The sequence below is a fragment of the Plectropomus leopardus genome, chromosome 14 (genome assembly GCF_008729295.1).
Source record: "Plectropomus leopardus isolate mb chromosome 14, YSFRI_Pleo_2.0, whole genome shotgun sequence".
NCBI classification, from domain to species: domain Eukaryota; kingdom Metazoa; phylum Chordata; class Actinopteri; order Perciformes; family Serranidae; genus Plectropomus; species Plectropomus leopardus.
The window spans coordinates 9,660,903-9,688,079 of NC_056476.1; the positions used below are offsets into that span (position 1 = coordinate 9,660,903).

The 27,177-nt window shown below is 37.3% G+C and overlaps 1 protein-coding gene across 1 annotated transcript in view; it reads right to left on the reverse strand.

The window, feature by feature from the left end:
- Positions 1-16,461, reverse strand: part of stag1a (stromal antigen 1a) — a 56,493-nt gene extending 40,032 nt beyond the window's left edge. Inside the window, exon 1 of the mRNA XM_042500589.1 lies at positions 16,311-16,461. The gene's annotated coding sequence lies outside the window, so the exon portion shown is untranslated. The remainder of the gene's footprint in view (positions 1-16,310) is intronic.
- Between the last annotated feature and the right edge of the window lie 10,716 nt (positions 16,462-27,177).

A 27,177-nucleotide genomic window follows, 5' to 3' on the forward strand; every position in this document is an offset into this window, starting at 1 on the left:
CACAAAATCAAAAAGCTATTTTGTTTATTTTCATATATGACAAAGAAAAGCAAGTCATTTTCCCATTTAAGAAGCACTAAACCAGCAGATGTTTGTCCTTTTTGCCTAAAATGTTGACTAAAACTATTATTTGATTGTCAAAATAGCACCCAATCCCTTTTCAATTCATTTTCATTTTTTGCTAATCAATTAATGGACTAATCGTCAAAGCTATATACAGCAGCAGTGGCCACCAAGTTAACCTGATTAAGGTTTCCTGATTATTTCATCTTTTTCCTTCCAAGCAGTGTGGAATCTCAAGTCTCGACATACTAAACGTCAAAACAAATAGCAGGAATGTGAAAAAAACCTCTTAACTACTACAAACAAAGAATAAAAAAAAGCTCTTGACCCTCTCCAGAATGAAGGCCATCCGCAGCCCGACTTGTGAGCTTGAACCAACAATCGGCCTCTCTGGGCCACCGCTACAAGCTGAACCACCAAGACAATAATTGCACTTCATCATGCTGCCAGCCTCCGTACATACTGAGACCAAAGAGCCTTGGCCTTGTAGTGTGGAGCAGCCTTGAGGCCGACTGTGGCCGTCTGGTTTAACCAGATTATGATTATGTCACACAGGAGATTACCCATCCGACACGGAGAGTCACAGAGTCAGACACATAGTCATGTTCCAGCATACACACATACACACAAAGAGCCATCTGTTAGTGCCACAAACTACTGTACGCTCAATCTCTGCAGCACACAAAGCCTGATCTTAGTAAAGAGGAGGGGAGGGGAAGGATGCTGTGTGAACTGCACAAACTGATAAGATCGCTGCTGAAAAATAGATTTTTCCCCTGTAATCTCCTGAGAACTACCTCTGTGAATAAAGGATACGGGGCAAGGCTATGGAACAGCATAAAAGAGACGGATAAGGCAAAGAAAAAGCAGTGCTTCTCCCCCTCTCTGTGCAATGGCTGCCTGCTCGGCTGCAGCTGACGCAAAATGGAGCCGCGAGAGGAGGTGGGGAGGGATTTCGGAGAGTGAGGGGGTAAATGGGGGGAGAGAAAGTGTGACAGCAGCACAGAGGGGGAGAGCAGCAGGAGAGGGAGTGGGGTAGAAAAAGAAAAAGAGACTCGTTTGTTCTTCTCTCATCTCTCTGGGCTCCTTCTCTCACCTTGGCCCACATTTCCAGTCTGCCTCATATTCACGTCTAACAGAGGGAGGGAGGACACACACTCATAAACACACACACACACACACACACACACACACAGACTCACACATCCCTTGCGAAGGCTATTACTCCTAACACCCATTATTACTTCCTAATGATCTAGCGGCACGTCAAAGATTTCACAAGAGCGAGAGGAGCCGGCTAATCTGAGCGGGCAGATGTCAAAGCAAAGAAAAAAAAGATGTGGTTATGAAGCAATAATGTACAGGCAGCTGCGGGGAATAATGACTGCGCAGCTATAGACTGAGGGAATCAAAAGAAGAGGCTGGTGAGCTCTGACTGGAGCAGATGGTTGATTTAAAACAGAGCTTCAAAGAGGTAGTGTATGTAAATCCCAGCCAGGTGTCTGACACAAATGGCAAGACAAAGAGAAAGGAAGAAATTGTAGAAAATATAACAGCAACATGCTGGATTCATAGTGAGTGTGGTACTTTCATTGATGCGCTCAGATTAATCTTTCCTGCTAAGGGACACACAACTGTTTTGTCTACAGGGGGCTGTTTGAGCGATTCAGACAACACACAACAAACAGATCGTTACTTCAGAGTGGTTTAGAGACAAATTCGATTAAGCAATTAGTCCGCTTTCAGAAGATGCAATGGGTGACATTCTGATAATCGTTTTGTCACTTCTGTTATTAATAAAACATAAGTACTGAACGTGCACTGGTTACAACTTTGTAAAAGTGTTTTCTTTGTTCTCATATTATTGTTAATAGAATAGTTCTGTTTTTTATTGTTGTTCACTCAGAATAGCAGTTTTGAGAAAGTGAGATTTTGTTGACTTTATTTAGGCTAGCCCTTTTTATGTTGCCTGTTCAAGATAGGAATGTTACACCGTTATCCCACCTCATTTTTTTTCTGTTTTTGTTTTTTGCACAAAAGGTACAAACACGGGACAGGGAGGCCAACAAGACATGACGGGTGTGACGATTCTACTGCACGCTATGTGTGCAATCCACCAGCGGGAGATTTAAAAGGCAGCGAGCTGCAGTTAGCCACTAACTCATAGAAGAGAAGAATTGTGAAAAGAAGATTGTTATTGTCATGTTTGGCCATTGTTATTGTTTAGAGAGTGCTACCGACTTTGTTTTACATGTCACACTAGACGCAAACACTGTGTGTTACACTTTACACATCCTTAGCTTCTGAAATGCTGGCATGCTGTCTAAAATCACACAATTAGACACACTATGCTGGCATTGTTTAAAGACTTATCCATGGGCTTTAGAAACTTGTGACTAACATTTTCTTGTAGCCAAAATGGATTAAACAGTTAGCTGAGAAAGCAATCCACATAAATGTATGAAACAGTAGCAAAATTTTCATTGGATGCCACAAGTTGTGGCATTATTATTTGGAATTGTAAACCAGTTTGCTCAAGTGAATCTTTGGCAGTTTGTGGAGGTTGCCAGGCCTGGCTGAGCTGTGACCGCAGAGACGAGTAGAGCAGAACACAAAGCCAATGCAATTCAAAAAGCCTAAGTGGAAAATCATCATGCATTGTGAGAAACATGCAGGTAAATCATGACTGTAGATAAGGAGTGTGAATCACTGGGTAAGTCACGATAAGTAACTATCATGATTATAATTTTGATTATCAGTTAAATGTTACAGTTGTTTGATAAAGCAAAAATAGCACATATCCTCTGGTTAGTTTCTTAAACGCAAATATTCATTGCTCTCCTGTGTTTTATATTATTACAAAATGAATAACTTTGAATATTGGACTGCTGTTTAGACAAAACATGATATTTCACTTTTGTTTTTCTTTGGATCTTGTAATGGGCATTTTTCTTCAGTCATTTAATGTTGCATGCAATAGTCAGACTGCATCTTTATAGAATCAGAGATTATCTCCACGCTGTTCGCCACATGGATGTGGCTCTGGTGGAGAATAGCCGGTAATGGTGCTAACAGTGCAAACAATGCTAACAACGGCAACAGTGCTGAGAGAGCTAACTGTGTTAACCCGGGGAAAACTGGGGGCTAGATACTACGCTTCTACAACAACACCATCACGATATCAGCAGAGACAGCCGTATGAGTGCAGCACAGAGCAGAGGTGATCAACTAGCCAGTGGGATCGGGCTCCCTAAGCCTTGCAGGCAATTTCCAAAATAAACCATTACAGAAGAGACATCTGTAAAAATGATGTCAGGACGCCTCGAGGCAGTTTTATATGTGTAAAAATATTCAAAATGGTTCAAAATCTGGGAAGTCACTACAATGTAGAGTCAATGAGCCAAGCTGGGTGGGACCAGCAAGACAAAGACTAGTGTGCATTTTCAGAAGGCTGCAAACCACAGAATTAAATCCAGACACTAGAAACAGTTTTTGGCATATGCACCAAACGAGCAGTTCTACTTGACTGAATAGGCGCCATTTTGAAGTCCTGTATCTAGTTATTACACATCTATAATTGGGGTAAACACACGAGGACTCACATGCACTAACATGCCTGCATGGCCGAACTGTCTACCACAACAAGGAAAAGAGAAGCTAACATTACCACACATATTAAGTAATAACGTATAGAGCTCCTTAAATGAAAAATCGATAATGCAAGAATTACTAGTTACAGCCCTGCAGTCAGTCTAGTTCCATGATGATCTTCCATTATTTTGAGGCACTGTATTTCCATTTAGGCAGGATACATCACCAAGTCATAATTGTTTCAAAGTAGTTTTCTGCCTCATAAAAACTGTGACCATAAACTAGCAAAAAACAAAACAATTTTCCAGTTTCCATTATTTGTGGTGAATGAAGGACATGCCATTTCCTCTTTCTAAAGCAAATCAATAAAATCTCAATTGCAGTAAGTGCGTTTTTATGATGTAGTGAAATAGTAATTCTGTCTGGGCACTACTAAACTGTAGATTGTGTTCAAACAAGGCCAACCTTGAATACAACTCTCAACAGTTTGAGGAGGCTGTTGGCAGTGGGTTTGTCTGATACTGTGTTGGACTGTTTGGTGCACATGTGGATAATGCTGGCAGGATAATACGCAGTCAGTAGGGAATAAGGAAAAAGGTTTACGGGTAAATAATCTGTCAGAGTCAGCCAGCGCGGGCAGGGAAACCCCTTAATCCCCTTCACACAGGCCGAAAGAGCAGATGGGGTATGAGTGATACAGACTAATGATGTCTCAGGGCAGCGCAGTGAGCAAATCTAGCCCGCCAGGCCACCACATCTCCACTTGTAAGAGACCTCAGTGGGATTCATCTGAAATCCATGGAAACATGTACACTAGATAACAGTCACAGCATCAACTTTCTGGTCATGAGTCCTTTTTGCGCTCTGAAATGCTTTTCCAGACCTCAATTTTTATGCACCCTTTTATGAGACTATCCATTTGTTTCTTTTTCAAAGTTTGTTTCCAAATCCAATAAATGTTTGGCACATTTAATGTTTCCAAATCTGCAAGGAAGCCCCGTCTCTGAGCTCACTTTGCTGCAATTACTGTTTTGTGACCACTTCATTTCCACTCTGCACAGCCACAGAATTGACTTGGCGCAGGCAAGTGGATCAATATTAAGTAAGAGTGTGTACAAATAACATTGACCACCAAGACACATGCTGCCACAGCACAGCTGATGCTGAGGAGTTGGTATTTGCTGTTGCTTTAAGCTGGTTGTTAACCTCGCCTGTATAAATGACACCTAAAGGATTTGCAGGTCTGGGGTGGTGCCAAATATAGTTCTGGCTGCGCCGAACGTACGTAAATCACCACATAACGAGCCAAAACCCTCAGAAGCGGAGGTGAGAATTTACTTATCCACCCTGGGAGACTAGAAGCAAGATATCAATGTCTACTTTTGAAACTGGAGGCAACAGAAATCAATAAAATACCATTACCTCTCTTTTCCATCATAAAAATAACTCTGTACTGCACTCAAGGAGACACAGATACAATTCACATATCTCAATCGATGTCTATGCAAATCCAAGACTTTCATTTCTTGACCGTACTGTTGGCCAGCGCCCCAAAAGAAATTCTTTCCACCCAGGAATTAGGAAACTGAAAGTAAGTGTTGAGTGAGCTAGCTCTTTGGTTTTTATGCTCTGAGCGCCAGGACGTCAAGAGAGCTGAAAGTTTTCTTTAAACATTAAATTTAACACTTCCTCTATAGCCTGGCTTTTGATTGAAATGTTTTGACGCCATTATTTTTTTAAATTTCATTCTTTATTTTATTCTTTTAATGTTTTATTCTCTCTTATAGCTATTTTGTTTGTTATTGTCTATTTCTTTTGTGCACCAGTCTCAAACTGTTTACATTTCTACTGTATTTTATGAGCACCATGTAAACTGGTTAAGAGGTTTGTTTTAACATTGTAATGCAGTTGTTTGCAGACAGGACAGGTCTAAGCACATATTTATCAGCAATATCACATTTTCTACAGAGACGTGTTTAGTATTACTACAACTGGATGCCTCATGCAAGGAGTTATAGCAGCGAATAAAGATATTAATAAACACTTCAAATTTCATCAACTGCATTTGTCCAAGGGCAAGGATTTTTCAACATTAACACTGTGGGGACCAATTGTTTAATAATGTATTTATTAACTATTTAATAACATCATTAAATTATTCAAATGACATATTAAAAATAAAAGGAAATGAAAATAAGATAATAAGAAAATAAAATATAATAACATAAAACAATGTTACATGACGGCTATGAGTTTAACCTCGTTCCTGCATTAAGATGCCACAAGCAGCATTCCACTGATAAAAGACAGGAAATGGTTTCAGCTTCATCTAACTGATCTGCACAGCACAACTGGCAAAAATATGGATTAATCAAGCACCCGATCCGCAATCCCCCAACTTTATGCATTATAGTTGCACAATTGTAATGACTGACAACGTCTGAGAGAGGGAGGGAGAGAGGGGGGAAGGTGGACTATTGCAGCCAATGTTTCTGTCAGTTATTAATAATTAATAACCCCTCATATTTTCTCGTAATCTTACCTGAACCCACCTGGTCCGTAGCATGCTTATAATAACTTGACAGATTTAAAAAGGCTTACAGGTTGAGGGGTTTATAAAGCAGGCTACCTGGTTTATAAACCTGTCCTGTCTCCTAATAGCCTTATTTCCATCTAAATTGTTATTGATACTGCTTCAATATAAGAAAAAAAGCTAGTATCATAAATACCAGAACACACGTTTTTCCTCTTAAATTTTATGAACTCACTAATATTCTGCATGCCAGATTGGAAGTTTTGGCTAGTTGTATGTGGCCCGTGAGCTGCCAGTTGAGGATCGCTGGGTTACATTGACATTATACTGAGTCATAAACCATTACTGTTACATAAAAGGTTTCATGCACAATGTATGCAGTCTTTTCCAATATATTTCTTAAACGCACTGACAGCTGAATGTCTTTACAAATATGTGACTGTATAGAGCGTGTACTTCACACAAAGGCTCCCTGCTAATACCACCTTAAACTCTCCCCCTGCATCAGTGTGAGTGAAGCCCTGGTGGCAGCCTTTTCTTTGAGCCGTCTGTCTGAGCCTGAGTATTTAATAAGGTGTTCCAGTCTACAAAGCTCCACTTTACAGCGTTGACGTAAAAAAAATGAAGTGCTGTCAGTATCAACGGGGCAGGCAATCCAAACGCAGGCGGGAGCAATACTTCCCCACTGTCCTCCAAACAGCTGAAGTAAGACGACACACACCAAAACAGCCATCCAAACATCCTGTGATAAAACAGGGAACTAGACTTTTTTTTTCAATGAATGCCAAAATACAGAATTTTCAATCATTTCACCATCTATTCTTCAAATCGTTTTCGTCAAATACGGACTAAATATGTCTGCACTACCTGTCTTCATGCAGAGAAGCACTTCTAGAAATAACACCACATTGATGCAACTGGGCTAATAATAGCAGCGATTTCATTCTTTTATATAATCAGAATTGTAAAGTGAAAAATACCACTGCTTTGGCATTTTAATTGGATGTTTTTCAAGTGAAGGAAATAACACAGTAATGTTTCCCTTTGTGTTTGTGGTTGCAGTGAGCCTGAATAAGGCGAAGAGACACCAAATTAACACATCATCCCAAATCACATTCACATAATCCAGAATTACAGTAATTACCTACATATTTTTGTGTTGTGGAGCTGTAGATTTACATCCCATTGAGCCTCTGTGTGGCTGTGACTTACGATACATTAAAGGCTTCTATAAAAGCACCAGCAACGGTGAAGAAAACACCCAAGTTCTTGACTTCAGTATGAGAAAATACTGCACTGATTGTAAAACTCTAATATTTAAAATCTAACTTAAAGATCCAATTCATTTATGACACATGAAACACACTCAATTTCTGCCTTGTTTGCAACAAATATGTGAAATTATCTGGTTAAAAATGTTTCAAAATGGCATTTAATCGTTCTCCCTTTTTGAAAGAATCTATACATATTTAAATTATTTTCATTTGCAAAGTTTAACTACCAGACACAAGATTTCTCCTATTTTACTGACTGATCTGTTCTCAGTTTATAGGCTCTGAAGGATTTAAGTTTCCACATCACAGTGTGCATAATCAGAAAATCATGCTAGTGCATACACATCTTAAATTCTGATTTCAGTCAATCTGAAACCACATTAGCATCATTTTTGTAGACAGAAATGTCAATGTGTTTTTAATGAGTTTTTCTTTGAAATTATTGCCATGCTGTGCGGTGCTCCCCATAGAGAATGCAAGACAAGGTAAAAAAAACTTGCGGTTTGTAGCCTACATGTCATGTTGTTAGTGATATCGTAAAGTAAGAACCACACCAGCATCTTACCGGACTAAAGTGACATTTAAAGTCATGCTGAAACGCCGTTTAATGTGCTGCAGCTGAGCAGCTTATTGGCTATCTAGCCTGCAAACTGAAGTCAGCATTCAGTGCACTTTCCCCCATAAATGTATGTTTGGTTGCTTATTCAACTAGCAAAGGTGCAAGATATGTTTTTGTTTTTAGGTCAGATAAGAAGGTGACTTTAGCTGAAAAGCTAAGGCTGTTAAAAGTCTGTGGCTTTTTTGTTAAATAGCCACTGTCTGGCTCAGTGTACCACCCGCTCTGCCAAGGATAGACTGCTGACGTTACTGCATTATGAGAAATTTGATTGGCTGCACTGAAATAAGGTTTCCATTTACACAGACAGACACTGGGACAGTATTCTTATAATAAGTTTATTTTCTCCTCTGTAGTTTTTTGTAAAATTTTGTCTCAAAGGAGAGCACAGAACAAGTGATTTACAGAGCAGATGTGTGCGCTGTAGTGCACCAAAAAAAAAACAAAAGCAACTGAATTTCAGTTGGACTTAAAATGTTCATTTCCACATATGTTCTGCAAGTAGTGCAAAACTGTGAGGAACTACGAGAAAACTACCTAATCACTTTTAAGGCCAGAGGACTCAGGGAAGTGACATCAGCCTCATTTGGGGAAATTGCATAAACCAAGCTCAGTTGATATTTAAGTTTGCAACATGATAGAAACAGTAAAACTGTACAACAGGGATTCTCAACTTTCTTTGCTTGAGGGCCACTTTTGCAAAATGACAGGAGACCGGGGGCAAGTTTCAGCAGCCCCATAACTGTTTTCAAGGGATTCTAGGACATTTCTAGGATTTTAGGACATTTCCTCGATTTTAGGACATTTTCTAGGATTTTAGGACATTTCTAGGATTTTAGGAGATTTCCTCGATTTTAGGACATTTTCTAGGATTTTAGGACATTTCTAGGATTTTTTGACATTTCTACAATTTTAGGACATTACATTGATTTTAGGATGTTTCTAGGATTTTGGAACATTTCTAGGATTTTTATACATTTCTAGCATTTAAGATCATTCTACGGTGTTTGGACAAATTCTAGGATTTTTGGACATTTCTAAGATATTAGGAACGTGTCTAGGATTTTAGGAATTTCTCAAATTTTTGGACATTAGCAGCTTAGCTAGGACCTCTGTCAGATTTTGTATATTAACGATGAAAAATGATTTGAGAGCCACCCGGCACCCTATCGGGGGCCAAATTTGGCCCACTGGCCTTAAGTTGAGTATCACTGCTGTACAAGGAACCGAGGATAAGCTCATGATGCTGAAACTTAAATGTAGCCATTGGCTGGAAAATAAGTGTCTTGATGCCAGAAAGTAAAGCCTTAGAATTGCTTTCCCATTCTTGACACTTTATAAAACTAGAAAGTCTCTGCTGGTCGGTAGCTGGGCTGCATCAGCAAACACACTTGTGCGTCAGCTGCAGGTAAAAGCAACTCACTCAGCTGGGAAACCACTGAGCCATGGAGGAATACCAGGGAGAGATCACAAAACCCTAAAACATACACATACACACACACACACACACACACACACACACACACACACACACGACATAACGTACCTCTCATTACTGCTCAACCTGACAGTTGAAAAGCATTACATTTTGCAGATGCCCTCTATCTCTTATGAATCTGCTGTCATCTTTACATTATCTGACCCATCATTATGTCAACACTTCACAACAGTGTTATCTGACAACATGCAATTTTCCTTTCCTGTCAGCCTGACAATGTGCGCCATACTCAGCATAGTTATATTTTGCATTACTACACTTCTGATCTGGTTGGGTTTGCCATGTTAAAACGCTCTTATGGTATTTCAGAAAATCCATGTAATCTATTTTGATATGTGTGTTTAAACATCTACTTTCGAGCCAGTACACATGCTGTGGTCACCAGCTGGTACTGTAACCTTGTTGTCTTTTCTGAGTTTCGGAGGGTTTAGTGAATGAACTTATGTGCAGGAAGTCTTTGATTATCAAGTTTCTTATATACGCTGCCATCTTGTACTTGAGCACTAATAAACTGTTGATAATTGTGACTTGTTTCTGAACAATAATGACATTATATATTATAACCTGAATGGGAAAACTGTTACAATAATGCTACATATCATACTCCAAAATGCATACTTGTCGTACTTGATGATATTTACTTTGTGGCCAACAACTTCTCACATTTTGGCACTGCTCCCAAACAATCAATATTGAACTTAATGGTGCCTGAGTTTTCTGTGTAAGTGTAATGATTTTAAAAAGGTCAGAATCAATAGATGACATCACTCTAATGCCTGTGTAATGAGCCTGCAATGAAATGATTTTGTGTACGTGTTGCAATTTAAGTACAGAAATGTGAAACTGAAAATAAGAGCTGCATCGACTCTGTCCAGGTTTCAAAAGTGTAAAACAACTGTGGAATTTGGTGTTCAAAGTTGAGTTTTTAGGTATTTTCATTAGTTTTACTGTATGTGTGTTTAATATATAGGGCTGCAGCTAACAATTACTTTTGATATGATTAATCAATTAGTTGTTTGTTCTATAAAATGTCAGAAAATGCTAAAAAATGCTGAATGATCAGTATTTTCCAAAGCCCAAGATGACGTCCTCACATGTCTTTTTTGTCACCAAACCAAAAATATCCAGCTTACTGTTTTAGAGGGGTAAATAAAAAAAGAAAACATTCACATTTAAGAAGCTAGAATAAGATAATTTAGATTTTCATCCTTAAAAATGACTTAGAGGTAGGATTTAGTTGTAGCTGTAGTTTAGCGTGTAGGAGAAATACAGTGGCCCACGCAAAAATGCAAACAGCCTTATCTAGAGCCAGTGTTTGGTTTGTCTGTTCTGGGCTACTGTAGAACAACACGCCAGACTCAGTGGAGGAGAACTTGCTCCGTATTTAGATATATAGCTTATACAACAATTCGTATTTTCAGATAACTATATATAAAAAAAAAAATACAGTTATGACTATTTGGACCTTTAAACCAATGAGTAAATTATCAAATCAGTTGATTAATTTAAAAGCTGACAACTAATTTATTAATCGTTGCAGCTCCACTGATACCACGTTTATGTTGTGATTGAAGGTATATTTTGGCTATGATTCTGCTTCTTTACAACTGTCACAGGCTTACATCCATAAAAAAGGAGTAAATGCTCTCAACTGCTGCTGAAATCATTTCAAGAGCCTACGATTAAGTAAACAAATTCTGCTTGGCTCTCGAGCAATGTTATTCCAAACTTGACCTGAGTTGCCCTGCACTAAAAATGAACGACAACAGACCTGACACCAGCTATGCAGGTAATTACACAACAGGAAACCACATGGAAAGGAAAGTGTTACATCAGTCAAGGGTGACAAAACTATTTTAGTAAGTGTTATGCTGGTCTGTTTGCATACTGACATGAGTCGGCCTATTTCTGGGCTTTACCGATGAAATAAAAAAATCACATTCACACTACTGTAGCACCATATTTCACTAAGAGCATGTGAAATGACTAATAAGCTTGGGTAAATATGCATTATTATTTAGGACCATTGCACAAACAGCAGGGTTCCCACACATTATACAAATGGATTTTCAAAAAATTTCAATGACTTTTCAATCATGTTTTACCCAATTTCCATGGCTTTATTTAAGTATTTTAAAATATGAAGGCAGATTTTTGGATGCAACACTGGATTTGTTGAGCCTTGGTTGAAGTTCTCTTCAGCTAATGTTATCAAACCTGAACACAGCAGGCCTGAAATATGTAATAGGGAAAATTAGTATTATAGGGAATTCCTTTGCGTAACTTGAGACATATTTGTGGATTTTCATTAACATATTATTTAAAAAAATAGCCAAAATTGAAATCTTTTCCAAAACATTCTGTTAATCTAAAACCATTTTCCGGCTTGTAAAACAACTTTTCTAATTTTATAACTTTTGCATGAATTTATTGACCGTGGGAACCCTGGAATAAGTAACAGAGAGACGGCAGGGTTTGGTGGTATGGCAAATGCATTTAGGACATTGGACCAAATGCACCTATTGTATTGTATTTTATTCTTTTCATTAGCATAATCATGAAGAAGTGGAATTGTCTCTAATTACCGTGCTTCTCTCATGATTTGTATGCAGACCAAATTGAAAAACTACAGACTAATGATGGCAGATGGCAGCAATATTTGGTTTTATTTGACATTCCTCTGTGCTGAGAACTGCCAAAGGCTGGACAACAATACCAATGGGAAATATTATTCTTTCTATAGCCAACTTCTTGAATCAAGGTCGCCGTGTAATAGGCTCTGACAAATGTCAAACCCATTACATAATCTCCTGAGCTGTATCATTATAAGCATATGGCTCTAACAAAGAGCACACTGCACTTGAGCGGTGAGAGCCTGCAGCTTAGTGACTTCTATATGGCATTAATAATAACACAGAATCCGGGTCTAATGTTTCTGATTTCATTAAGCGTCTTAAATATAATAATTGTTAGTATATTTAAATTAATTAAGACATACAATAAAGTACATTTTCCATTTTTTTTCCATTTGTTTTCCTTAACACAAGCTACCTCAAACAATTTATCCTTGAAATAAATCCCACTAAATATGAATTTCTACCCATTATTACTTTTAAAATTACAACAAACTAGTATGCATTCATACTACTAACAAGAACCATTATGTGACTCTCAGTCTGTTATAGGCTTATTATGGGAAGAGCCAGGGCAAGGAGCCAGGCAGCTCAAAGGACAGAGGAAGGAGGAGGGCGTATTCTCCATTTCTGTTAAACCCTAAATGTTATCTAAAATGTTTATGTAATGACATGTTCTTTGCATCAGCCACCTTTAGAAAGTTGTGAGAGAAATGCCACTGCTTGTCAGCTTCAAACTGTTTCATTCTCGAGCCCAAGGCAAAGCGAGGTCAGCCTGGTGTATAACTGAACATTCATCAAATGAAAACTGTGTTTTTTTGAAAGTCTGTGGTTTTCTCCTTCAGGGATAAAGCCATTTGTATCTTGTCCAAATGTATTTATTTCAAGACAAGCTGTAACACAGAGCACTTCTGTTTGGCATCAGACCAACTACTGTACATACATTCCTATTAACGTGGATATATTTAAACCAACAAATCAACAAGCCAAATAAACCATGTTTTCCTTCATGGTGGATGTGTACGGTATTACTGTAACTGTGCATTAAAACACAAGGTCTGCCGGGACTCTTTACATAGTCGAGGAGAAAAGGTCACTGAGTGTGTGCGATCTCAGATAACATTATACGCATCCCACATCCAACGATCCCAAAGACGCACCCAAGATATTTTTAGATAACTAGTGAGGGTGTGCTATATGATATTGTTCACAATAACACCGGTAAAATTCTGAATATGAGAAGAAAAATTCATACCGTGATAATTGCAACATTTTGACTTGCTGACATAATTACATCATACCGTTGTGCGCAGGCTACAAGCAGAATAGCGACTTCAAAAGGTACATTTTAAGTGCATTTTAATGTATTTAGCAACTGTTCAGGTGTGTAATTTTTGGTTTATTTTATTTTGTTGTACTATTTCTGTTTTATACAGAATCTGAGTTGCTGCTGTTATTTACAAACAAAAGAAATGAGAGTCATTTTTGTTTAGCTTTTATTGAATATTTGAAGGTAAACTGTTTACGTTGACACATAAAACGTGAAACACTTATTTTGAGGCAGTTGTTTTGTAACTTCTAGAAAAATAGTTTAAAATATCCTGATATTATTTTAGGGCCAAATCGCCCAGCCCTTATAACAAGTGTTTTCCTAGGGATGACAATGAACTGCAACTAATGATTATCTTCATTATTGATTAATTTGTCTATAAAAACTGCAAATGCAATGCAAATTTCTGCATTTTGTTTCACTGAAAACAAAATGGTGATGATGTGACTTTTGCTGTTTTGTTTTTTTTTTGCACTTGTAAGCCTGAGCATCTCTTTTGCACAATGCTTCATTTACAGTGATATGTTATGAGACATTTTATCAAAAAATCACAGCTCTTGTGATTTGGATCTTGCACTTGGCCATACTGCATATTCGTTAACATTTTTGAATTGTTGAGTCCTACATTTCACCACAGTTTTCAATAAGTTAACATCTTCAGGTGTGTTTTCAAGTAAAATGATGAAAGTAAGACATGATAATGAATGCAACGGTTAACATTTAGCAAAACTGTACAACAGACCAAAATGCAATAATTAGACCTGTATGGGCAGCTTTGCAAATCATCAAACACATCTGCAAATGGCAATATTTAATTTTTAAATGATTGTTGCATCAATATTAAAAAGTACTCAATTCGTCAAGTATTTAATTACTCGATTAGCCAGAACAGACACAAGGTGACAAATTAACAGACATTTTAATGTTATGCTTTTGAAGACATTTTCAAGATAATTTTTATACACATTTAAGACTGATTTGAGGACAAATTGTCTATTACTCATTGATGCAGTGGGGATATGGTCATTAGAGTGAGTAAGGATGATCTGCATTTTGCCAGCAATTAAGTTAAGCATAAAGTAAAAGGATAGAATTAGTCTCACTGGTAGGTTTTAGAAATGTGGACTTCTGCACAGAAGAGTTTGACCCATTTTGGCAAAAAGGAACAAACAGGTGGATGAACAATATTAGATGAAGCACTTGTAGAAATTAAGAACTCAAAAATTCAAATTTAATATTATTTAATGACATTTAAAGCCTAATGTTTATCAATTGAAATGAATACATTTTAAGACTTTTTAAGGACTTCCGTACACCCTACATCTGAGGTTATTTTATCAGTTGAAAATGTAGCAAGTGATAATACAAAACAATTGATAACATATCAACAGCTGAATATAAAATCACATATATATCAACACATTGGACGTCATATATATCTGTATATCCCCAACAGTTATGAAGAAGCTACATTTCACATGTGCTTTTAGAATAATGGTTATAGAAATGTTTGCTAATTCAAAATATATGAAATGTTTTTATGCAGATAACACTTGTGCACAATACATTTTCAGCAGCTATTCATTTAAAATACATCAACAGCACAACAGGAATAAAACTATTTCATGAACATATGCACATGCAATTCTCCTAACATGTATTGCTAAACTTCTGCAGGATAAATGAAACATGGCTTGTGCAGTATGGAGTGGAAACATGAGTGATAATGGGAGATAAGTTGGCAGGCAAGCAGGCTGCAGATAGCAATCCAAGACAGCCTGCATGAAAAAAATCACATGGCTGACTGTAAACAAAGCAGTTATGCAACAATCTGAGACTCATGCACACTGCCAGAAGGCACTCTGACCCACTACCAACTACCCCTAACTGCTCTGCACAGGGTGAGCTGCACATAGGTCAGTGTGAAAGGGGAGGGACGGCCAAAAACTGGAGCCCGGTTTAGATGTTTAGGGCTGGCTGGTGGTGTTGGAGCCCATCCCCCCTAATGTGACTCATGTTTCCCCGCTCTGTGTTGCCTGCTTCCCGCACAGAAGGGGGCGGGAAGGGGAAAGAAGCGCCATAATAATGTTGTTTTTAACACGCACCCGTGCAAACATGATACCGAAAAGCATCCATTCATTAAAAAGCAACACGTTCATTAGCAGTGTGAAAAGTCAGCACTACTCTGCAAACTTGAAGGCGAGAAGGGATGTTGACACGGGGAAAAGTAGCAACTAGGAACACATCTCAACACTATGCATCTGTGCAAAAACTGCCAGGGGTTGATAACAACAAAGTCAACAACGGCAACGTGGCATTTGCGTTGATGACAAGCATAAAGAAAGAAAGCAACACACGGCAGCAGGGCAGCACTGTAATCATACTATGGCTGTGCAAATGAGAGAAGGTGATGCTCTGATTCCTGCCTTGCAAAGAGCAAGAAAACACGTCACACCGCATGGCTCTTTATTTGTTGACAAGCCAAACTCAAGAGCCGGATGGAAATCGGTTTCTAAACAGGCCGGCGCTGCGGCAGCCACTTGCCCCTCTAGCAAGTTGTCTTGCCGAAAATTTTGGGGCTAGCTCGCAAGCTAATGGCTCTGCTAGGCTATAATGTAACTGAGCAAAAGAGAGAAAGCACATTCACCTCCGTTAGCCGCTAACGCCCATCCCCCAACCAACCAGTCTTCCCTGTCTGTGTCCACCATCTTTAATCTGTGCTCCGTCTCCCTCCCCGCCGCTCAAAACACGACAAAAACACAAGACACTCACCTTTAGCGAACATCGCCGAAACGGTTGTCACCTTCCGAAACAATAAATCGATTATCGTTTTATTATCGTACGTATTTTAATATTGAAAATTGGCCGTACGAGCGGAACCGCGCCTTGAGAGAAGAGCAGCAATCCTAAACCGCCATCTGGTGGTATTTTCCTCTCTGTGATGCAGCGGGAGCGGCGCAGCCTCAGACCGAGACACAGCTGCCCCCTGGCGGACACTCCGGGACAGGGCGGACACGCGCCTCCGGGGGCGAGCACAGGAAGGGAGGGACCGCACACCCCGCCAGCACGACACGGGGGCGCGCACAGGAGCAGACAGACTCCCCCCCTTCTCTATCAGTTCATTAGGATTTTGACAACAATAACAACAATAATAATAACAATAATAATAATAATATAATTTCACAAATAATGTATGTATGTATATATTATGTCGTATATATTTTTAATGTCTTCTCATTTAATTCTATGTATATATTTTTGATTCTTTATTTTGTCTTTGTACTTATTTGCACCGTGAGCATGGAGAGAAATGTATTTTCGATTCCTGTATGTCTGACAGACATGGCAGAATTGACAATAAAGCCGTCTTTGACTTTGATTTAAAAAAAAAAAACAACAACATTTAGCACTATAAAAGGCGTAAATTCACTATAAAAGGCGTAAATTCACTATAAAAGGTGTAAATTCTTAAAACTAATTCTGGTTATCTTTTGTAATATTACACACATCTTAAGATAAAATAGCAGCTCAGTGCAACATTAAACAAAGAATAATAAATATTTTTTTAAAAATTACAAAAATACAGTAAAGGAGAATAGAGATATTAAAAAAAACCCTGAATTTAACAATTATCAACATTTATACAATATTACATAATATATAGAATTGCATGGGGTGATTGCATTGCAGGGTTAAGTTGGACATTCAATATATAATGCAACCACTATGAGTCCAAACCCATCACAAAATCCTTAAGTTATACAACAGAAGATGAAAAACACATCATAAAAACTTAATAATTTATATCGTTTGTCTGTCCAGTTCATGCCTCTTGTTCTGACAGTATTTGTACTTGTTAGCGTTTTATTGTTATGCTCTGTAAGGTCCTGAAAGACCTTAGGTGTTTTGAGAGATGATGATGATTATGATAATGATTATTAATGTTAGTATTTTTATTATTAGTTTAGAAATTACAAAAAAACTTTACATGCATATAAACATTGTATATTTTTGGTCATTGTTGCATTTTGTATATATTTACTACATGTACACTGATTTTGATTGATTGTTTGATATGTTTATTTCAAACATGTTAAAAGAAGAATATGAAAAAGGTCAACAGCTGTATGTATAGATATAAATGGAGTGTAATCTGTAATCTAGCAGCAGCTATCGTAATTACCAGTCTCTCTCTCTCTCTCTCTCATCTCTCTCTATCTCTATATATATATATATATATATATATATATATAGAGAGAAGAGAGAGAGAGAGTTTTTTTTTTTTGCAGATGTTTGGATATCTTCAAGGTAATTTTGTGTGGTATTCAAAACATTTTTGCCTTTTTTGGTCATTTTATGTCTTTTTGTTTGTTTGGTTGGTTGTTTTGCTCTTTTCTGTAGTTATTTGTGTCTCTTTCCGGTTCCTTTGCATCTCTTTGTGGTCTTTCTGTGTCTCTTTGTGGTCATTTTGAGTCTCCCTGATTGGTAGCCTACATGTAACTCTGAGTGACAATTTGCAGGTGACACTTTGGGCCCCAGGGCCTGTGCCTGGTAGGCCCGTTCCATCTCGGAGGCCTAATAGCTTGTTATTTTTTACTTATTGTTGTTCATTTTTATAATTTAATTGCCTCTAGTTGTAATTTTGTCTTCCAGTTTTCCATGGAACTATGCAAACCTGATAATCTAATAAGTGTCTCAGTCACCCAAAATCCTGCTGTCCACAGACAAAATAAAAACAACTTAATTCCAAAAAATACATAATTAATTGTTTGTGGTAGTGCATCATAGTCATGTTTTCCAACAAAGACTTTTGCAATAGATCAGCTACGACATCTTAATGATATTATGATGAAAACTAGCAGCCGTAACTTTTTTTTTTTTTTTTTTTTTTTTACTCACCTCATGCATTCAGTGGTCAACTTCCTGTTTGAAGCTTGCCCCGCCCACATATATGATGTCACACCAATGAGGACACGCAGTTTTGACTGCCACTTCAAGGCTATGATCCAGACCAGAGCCAATAATTTAAAAAAAGCTTCTGCTCAGCAAATAAAAGTTTCTATTTTTACTTTTTCATCATGTGAAAAAACAAACCCTCCATAGTTATACTGACCCATTTGACCTCATATCCCAATCCCTGTAATTCATCCCACACTGAAAGGAACTTAAATTCCTTTTGTACACATACTTTGTCAATAAAGTTTATTTTCTGATTATGATATGATATAGCCTACATGTTTGACCTTTTGGACTCACATTAACAAGCATTTTCAATTTCAATTAATCTATAGATTATTCTCTTGATTATTTAATTTTTAATGAAATATTAAAAAGTAGTGAAAAACTTATTGCATAATGCCTTTTGTCAAGTCTTCAAAAGTTTTGTTTTGTCTGAGAGAAAACAGTCTTTTTTCCTTAATAAATTTGACAGGGAAAAGGTTAAAGAACTCATTTTGGAGGGGCTGGAACCAGCAATCATTATGTAATCAAATGATTAATGTATTATCAAAATGCTTGCCAAGTCATTTTCATTTGATCACCTAATTGATCAATAACCTAGTAATTATGGCTCTAATTATCTCACTGTGGATCATGTTTACATAGAAGTATTAAGGGTTTTTTTGTTGTTGTTGTTGTTGTTGTTGTTGTTTTTAAAGTAATGTATCCAAAACTGTCAAGATGCGGCTGAACAGAACAATAAAGTAATAATATAATAAAAATAAAATAAAAATGATAATAATAATAATGTACCAATAAATAATAATAATAATAACAACAACAACAACAACAACAACAACAATAATAATAATAATAATAATAATAATAATAATAATAATAACTTTATTTATATAGCACCTTTAAAAACAGAGTTTACAAAGTGCTTTGACATACAAATCAAAGAAGAAATGGGAGCGATACAACAAGAGTAAGGACAAAATAAAAACCGGAGGTCAAATAATGCAAGATGCAGGACACATAATGTCAATATAAAATAATACAAAGACAAAAACCAGAAACAACAGCAAGATTAATGCAATAATGACCTTTGACCTTTGATATCTGATGCTTTCTCTCCTTCTTTTTCATCTGTACCTCTCTACTTTGGATGTTGACAAATAAAAGAGCGAGAATGCACACATGGCCAAACTCTGGTGCCATTTGTCTCCATGAGGTCCTTGGGCTGAAATTGAACGTGCATAAACCCAATTACAGAGCCTGGATGTGCGCATTACTCAGTCCTGCTCACTGCTGCCTACAGAGAGAGATAGAGACAGAGAGGGCGAGCTATGGCTTTAGTTAATTACATTAGTCCCGTTTGAGAGTCATTAAGTGGATATCAAACACCTGCGTTACGTGTATGTGTGTGGGGGGAGTATGAGAGAAAGAGAAAACAAAAAGAAAATTCTTTTGTGTGCATTTTAAAAAGAATTTTCGTATTAGATAAGGTAGTGACGCACACACACACACAAAAACATCCACACACACACACAAATGTACCGGGTGGTGTTTCATCTGACGGACACACTGTTGTTCGCCATAGCAACAGCACGTCTTCCCCATAAAAGCCGCAGCCAGATCCTCCCCTCAGGGTTATTTCACAAACACACACACACACACACACAAACAAATTCAGAAACAATGATTCTCTAATGTTTGGCGTAATTACGTATTCCACAGGTGTCGTGTGTAGCAAACAATACCAAAGCAAAAACAACAGAAAAGCTGCCCGTTTTATTATTTCTTTAAAAATTTTGCAACAACAAACCAAATATAAAAAAAGATGTTGTAAAATATGTATCTTTTCTTCTTTTCACATAATTCTACATGCACTGATTCCTTTGAGACCTGTATCGACATCACTTTGTGCTGCATTCAGACGCCTTGAAAAGGCAATGACCAACTTGGAAAGAAAATATCTATAAATTAGTAAAAGGTGACCAGATAATAACCAAAAAAATAAATAAAAATTAAGATTTAAAATTATTTAACTGAATACATACATACATACATATATGTATATATATATATATATTCTCTAGTTTCTTGTTTGTTTCTTTCTTTGTTTCTTTTCTTTATCTATTTTTTTTTTTTTTGGTAAATTTTTTGGGCCATGTCTTCTTCAGTTACTTTTTGCCTTGTCCCCATGTTTTTAAAATAAAACAGATTTGCTAAGGTTTTAAAGGGTTAAGTAGAGGTGTAACAATACAACGTTATGGATCAATATATTAATTCACTGATCAGCAATCCAAGATCAACAATGCAAAGTGAAAATCTAGATACACCTTTATTTTGACATTTTCACAACACGTCTGTGTCTCCATTTCTGTCCAACAACATGTCCTTCCTAAACATTCAAACAGTGCTTGTGGCTTACTGTCTTGCAGCTAATAGCAAGCATCCAAAACAATCAGGATATTTACTGATATCGTCTTATATTGATTACAGGCTCTTCAGTTGAATCAAATTGAAATTGTACCCTGGTAGACTTTGTATATCAGCAAATATCATATTTGTGTATTTCAGACTTACAGATCTGTTCTGTTTTTGCTGAGTATTCACTTCTACACATCCAAATGTCACATTCATACATGATAACCTTTCTGAAGCCATTTGGGCAAAAAAGGTGTTTATTTTGTTTCGACATTGATGTGACACGTATGAAAAAGGGGTTTGGGGGTCTCAATGTCCTGCATTCTGGTTAATTTTATGGACCAATTTGTGCCTTTTTTGTATCAATTTATGATGCGAATGTCTTTAAGATAAGATAAGATAAACTTTATTATTGGAAATTTGTCTTGGGCAAGAATGCCCATTCAAAACTGCAGTCACATTATGCTCCAGAAACAATATACATCCACCTGACACAACAGAGAGACAAAACAAAATAAAACAAAACAAAAAAAAATCAAACAGTCACAAGGGTTGACTATTAGTATTGCACCAGCCCAATGACATTGCATCAGCCCCTGAATACAGACATTGCACTGCATATGCATTGCACCTACTCCGAGAGAAAAACGACATACTCTAGAACAACAAGAGGTAAAGAAATAAGTGAAAATATAATTTCTGCAAGAATAATAAAAACAATAAAATACTTGGATAAATAAATAAGAACATCAGTGGTAAAACCTTTAAATTTTGAATTTTGTCCAAAAAAAGTCACTTTCATGTATCTATTGGGGCACCAAATGCATAAATATTCTAAATATTGAGAGGGACGTGTCCCCTGCGTTCCACTGGAAATCTGTACCTGCGTGGTTGAGTGCTTTGCTAAAGGCCACTTCAATAAAAGTCTCAGTGATTCACGGCTGCTGTCTACAACTCCTCAGCAAAAATAATTCACATTTATGTTGTCTTGAGGTTCTCCACTGATCTCTATAATAAAAAAAACATCTTTTCTCAAATCTTGTTTTACTGAGAAGTCAGAGCTCAAGCGAAGAGAGAGAGCAACACTGGAAAAAGCAAGTATTTTTCTCTCAGATCAGTTCAGCAGGTCAGAGGCTTGCCCACACAGTGTGCCACCTTGTTGCCTTTTCAGTTTATTTAGCGGGTTACATGGTTCACTGAAGCTGGAAGAAAAAGTCAAAGTTTCTACTCGAGGAATCCAATCCTCCTGTTGCAAAAAACATCCTCCTCCAGAGCAAATTATACTGCGTGCAGCAGCAAAGATAGTGTGCTCAGTTCTTAGATTACAAGCATTAGAAAAAGATGTAGGAAAGTGGGTCAGAACAGCAGCACGCAGAGATTAGCATCATGTCTTTGTCCAGAAAAACACTAAAATGAATTACATCAGTGCCAGAAATTGTAATTTTGCAAGGCTGGAGGAGGATCTGCTGCCTGTCAGAGAACGACTAACCAGATGCCAAAACATCTCTTTCTGCAGCAATCTTTGGCATGCAATTATTATTACAATATTTCATTTACATAGTTTATTTACACTTCACATGTAACCTGCTGAACATGCATTTTGTCTCTGCCGGATAAGGACATCATATTGCATTTTAACACATCTACCTATTCCATTTCTGAAATCTTACATATTAGATTATACATTGTAATGTAGCAAAATGCATATATATTTTAATATTTTTGCACACTTTACAGACTTAGTGCATTATATTTTTATTATTAAGATTTTAAACACTAGTGCTAAATAATTTTGCACAATGTTTTATTTTTATTTCTATTTTTTCCCCTTTTATTTCGATATTTACATACTTATTATTTTAATACTCTTATTTCTACTTAATTCTCTATGCTGTAGTCTACATCAGAGTGACTGTAATGCATCATATTTTTACCCTAGGGATCAATAATGAATTTATGATTCTGATTCTGCTGTCAATACACCGCTTTTTAGATCAGCAATACTCCTATTGTACCCTCTGGCTGCTGACCCATATTATGAGGGGATAAATGTAGGATATCATGACTGTCATTGATCTCATTTACTCACATTGGCTCACAGCAGTGATGCTGTGTGAATAAACAAAGATTCACGAACAGATAAATAATATATTCGCAAATATGGGTCCATAACTTTGCGTATTTATCCCCCTACATTGCTCTGAGGCATGCTGCATTCTCTCCTCATTTAGATTTGTGCGATTACACAACCAATCCTTGAAACAAGCACACATATAAAACCACTTATGAGGTACGGTCTGGCTGTTTATCCTCTCGTCTTCTACATTTTTTTCTTTTTTTTCAACCAAATTCAGACAGACAAAAGGGGGCTGTGTCTGTGCAGGGTGTTGCATCATATTGCAGTGTTTTTCTGTGGGTTTTCACCTTTCCTATGGTCCAAAATCCTCAACTTGAACCATCTGAGCCTCTAAAACTCACTCTGCAGACACTCGCCCAGGTTAATCTCTCATAGACCTGCTCACAACGGCATTTCATTGAGACTGCACCTTACTTTTTAAGTATGCATGGTGCAGTGTTGGGTTACATAACCGGCAGACTTTCATGGGTGTCTGCATCGAAGCGTCTGGATCCATGTCAGTGTTCAGGTTGCCCCACTTTTGAGAGTTTTGAGGCTTTTTTTTGTGGTACACAGGCAAACACGGCCATGCGTGGATGCACAGACGCTCAATCACTGCATCTGCCATGATCTGAAAACTTTTCTCTGGGCTGTAACCATGGCAACAGAGGCTGCATCAGAGGAGCAAACCCTTTCAGACTGTCAAGGTAATCACAGGTTATCAGTCAAATAGCGAAGAGCGGTGACAAATCTTTGGGATAGCTCTGATGACGGCTCATTTCAAACCTTGTCTCTTCATTTAGGCTCATTTGACGTGTTATGAAATAAAGGTCTGTTTTATTCTTCGTCTCATCTCTGAGGCTGTTTACTAACAGATAGGTTTTTACGTTGCTGTTCCATGCCTGTTCTATTTTTAATTCCCTCTGACCTTGCTTGCAGCGTTTTCACTCCCAAGGTTTTTTTTTCACCGTTTGACACCCTGCTTCTGACTCTTCACGTCTCTCTTGCCTCACCCCCTCCCCCCTCCTCCCTCCTCCCCTTTCTCTTCCCTTCCACCACTGTGGTAATGCAAAATGTATGAGAGGTGGAGTGCTATACAGCTGGCTGGGGACAAAATAGTCTATCACAACCTCACTTGTGAACCAGGTAGTGGTGGACTGTAACTAAGTACATTTACACAAGTACTGTACTTTACTTAAGTATTTTCTTTCCATGCCACTTTAGACTTTTACTCCACTATATTTCATATTGTACTTTTTACTTCACGACATTTATCTGAACATTGTAGTTACTTTACACATTAAGATTTTAGATAAAAACGTAAAAAGTGTTTATAAAATTCAATGTTTTTTTAAATAAATAAAATTACAATTCAGTTCATACAACTACAGCTGCAATATTAAGATGATTAATAAGTCAGCCGATCGACAGAAAATTAATGGCCAACTGTTTTTTGTTGGGGTTTTTTAAAATAATTTTGAGGCTTTTCGGGGGATTTTTTTCTATTACTTAAAATAACTTTACTTATTTTATTTTTCTTTTTTTCTGATCATTTCAAGTCTTTAAGTAAGTGTTTTTAAGTAATTTTGATGGGTTTGGGGGTGTTTCCTCTTTGCTTTTTTACAATTTTGAGTTTTGGGGTATTTTTGTAATTTATTTCAATAATTTTGAGTTTTCTTTAAGCTTTGGTATGTTTTGTTTGTTTTTTAAGAATTTTTCTGCATTGGGTACTTAAACTTTGATTACTACAAGCATTAAGTACATTTTTCTGATTATACTTACTTATTTTTACTTGAGTAACATTCTCATTGCTGGAATTTTACTTGTAACAGAGTGCTTTCATGGGAATACATTTACTTAAGTGAGGGATCTGAATACTTAGTCCACCACTAGAACCAGGCAGTCGCTGTCTGTCACATCCACCTCCATCAGTGAAACACACACACAGATGGAAGTGGACACAGCCAAGGATTTTCTCTTTTTTTAACCGTAGAATGTGTGTGTGTCACACACCACCAGCCAAGGCTTCTAATTTCCAAACATCTTCATCTTATCTCCACCCTAGACTCTGCAGGGTCTTTTTTTATTTTCTTTTTGGACTCCTGTGTTCCTCCCCTCCACCGCGGAGGCCTGGTGATGAATGTGTCCTGTCTGTGGTTGCGGTTCGCTTATTTCTGCTCTCATCAGCTCCTGCTTTAATGAGAACAAGCGCTCAGACATTCAAGGACCCGAGCTTTGAATAATGACGTCCTGTTTATAGTTCATAAACACTGAACGCCCTAAACAGACCTCTTTAATAACCCTGAGACAGGGTGAGGAATTTCAATTGATGCCAACAGAAATCTATATCAATCAATACTTCCTGTTTATTTGATACAGAATTCACCAAACTGTTTATTAAACTGTTAAAGTGGAAGAATTGATGTCCATGAATGATAATATCTGACTGACAGACTGAGAATCATGATGCCTCCTGTGTCAGACAAGTGTGAAATTGGCACCAACCAACTGAAATGTGCTAATGTGTGTGAGTGAATGAGAAACAAGAATACATACGCTCTCAGGATTAAGGGTTCCAAAAATGTTCTTCCTAAAGGGCTCAGGTTCTACCTAGAACAATTTGCTTTTGAAGAACCATTTTCCGAAGAAAGTGTTTTTTGAGGGCACTCAATTTTCACTCAAAGAACCCTTCTTTGAAGAAAGCATTCTTCAGGGTTCTGTGGAAGACTTTCCTTTAAGAACCCTTTTCATCCCCAAAATATCCTTTTTCAAAGTGTTTTTCAAGGCTCTCTCAAAGTCTAAGGGTTCCATTAAGAACACTTTTCATCCAAAAAACCTTTTCTAGAGAAAATGTTCTTAAAAAGCTCTTTGTAAGACTAACTGTTCCATTAAGAACACTTTTCACCCTAACAACCTTTTTTGAAGAAAGAGTTCTTCAAGGGCTCTTTCTAAGACCACAGGTTCTATCAAGAACCATTTTAATCCATAAAAACCCTTTTTGAAGAAGGGCTTTTCAAGGGTTCTTTATTAGACCACCCCTAATGGAAGTGAGGGCTGCAGGACGTGGATCCCTTAATGCCAGGCTAAACTCAAACTAGGATTAGTGAAAGATCTAATTCAACTACTATTTTAGAGACCGTTGGGTGGGATGACCCCTGGGTAGATGAATCACTTAAAATATTTAAAGGGTTCTCAGAAGAAAGTTCTGGGTTGGTTCATGTAAAGATTCTGGATAGAACTGCAAGAAAGGGTTTTGAGTGGAGCTATTACACCATAGAAGGGATCTTATGAATTGTGATGACATCAGTGGGCGTGTCATTTTCTGCAGATTGGTAAAAGAGGATGGAGAATGTAAAAAATCAAGGCACTAAGAGAAAAATAATCAAAAAAAAAAAAAAAAATAGAACAAAAGTTTGCAGGTAGGCTAATCAGTGTGATCCTCTATCTTACTGTTAACTTCGGTTGTGCATTATGCAATGTCCTACATATAGAAAAAGCATCCTTGATCACTTGATTATGATCAAAACTGGTTGAAACATGCACCGAAGTTCCATGAGTCTTAAATAAACAATGCAAATCGATTAATAGGCCAAATTAACAATCAATTAATCATTATTTGAAAGAAATAAAAACTTTACTTATTTCAAACAATACAATACAAAACAATGCGTTTTATCCTCAGTCAAAGCTCACATGTTGCATATATTTTGACAGCATTTCATAGCCTGATTAATCGATTGAATTTCACATGTCCAGTTAAATTCTTAATGACCAATTAACAAAACAACGATTTATTGTTATCATCACTATTCTAGATACAACCTTCTAAAATGGTTTCTTTAAAAAGGTTCTACAAGGGATCAAACTGGGTTTTGCTATAGGGACAAGCCAAAGAACCCTATATGGTTCTAGATAGCACCTCTGTTTCAAGGAGCGTGTGTGTCTTTGAGAGACAGATTGAGGAAGATTGATTCATACAGAAAACACAGATGCAGCAGATAGTGGAAAATGAAAAACCCAAGTTTAGCTGCCTCCTTCGACATACTCCATAATTCATTTCATCCAGACCAGAGCTGCAGTGAGAGAGGCAGACTGCACGGAAAGCTTCTCGAGTTTGGTTCTCACATGTGCTTGAATTCATTAAAAACCTCT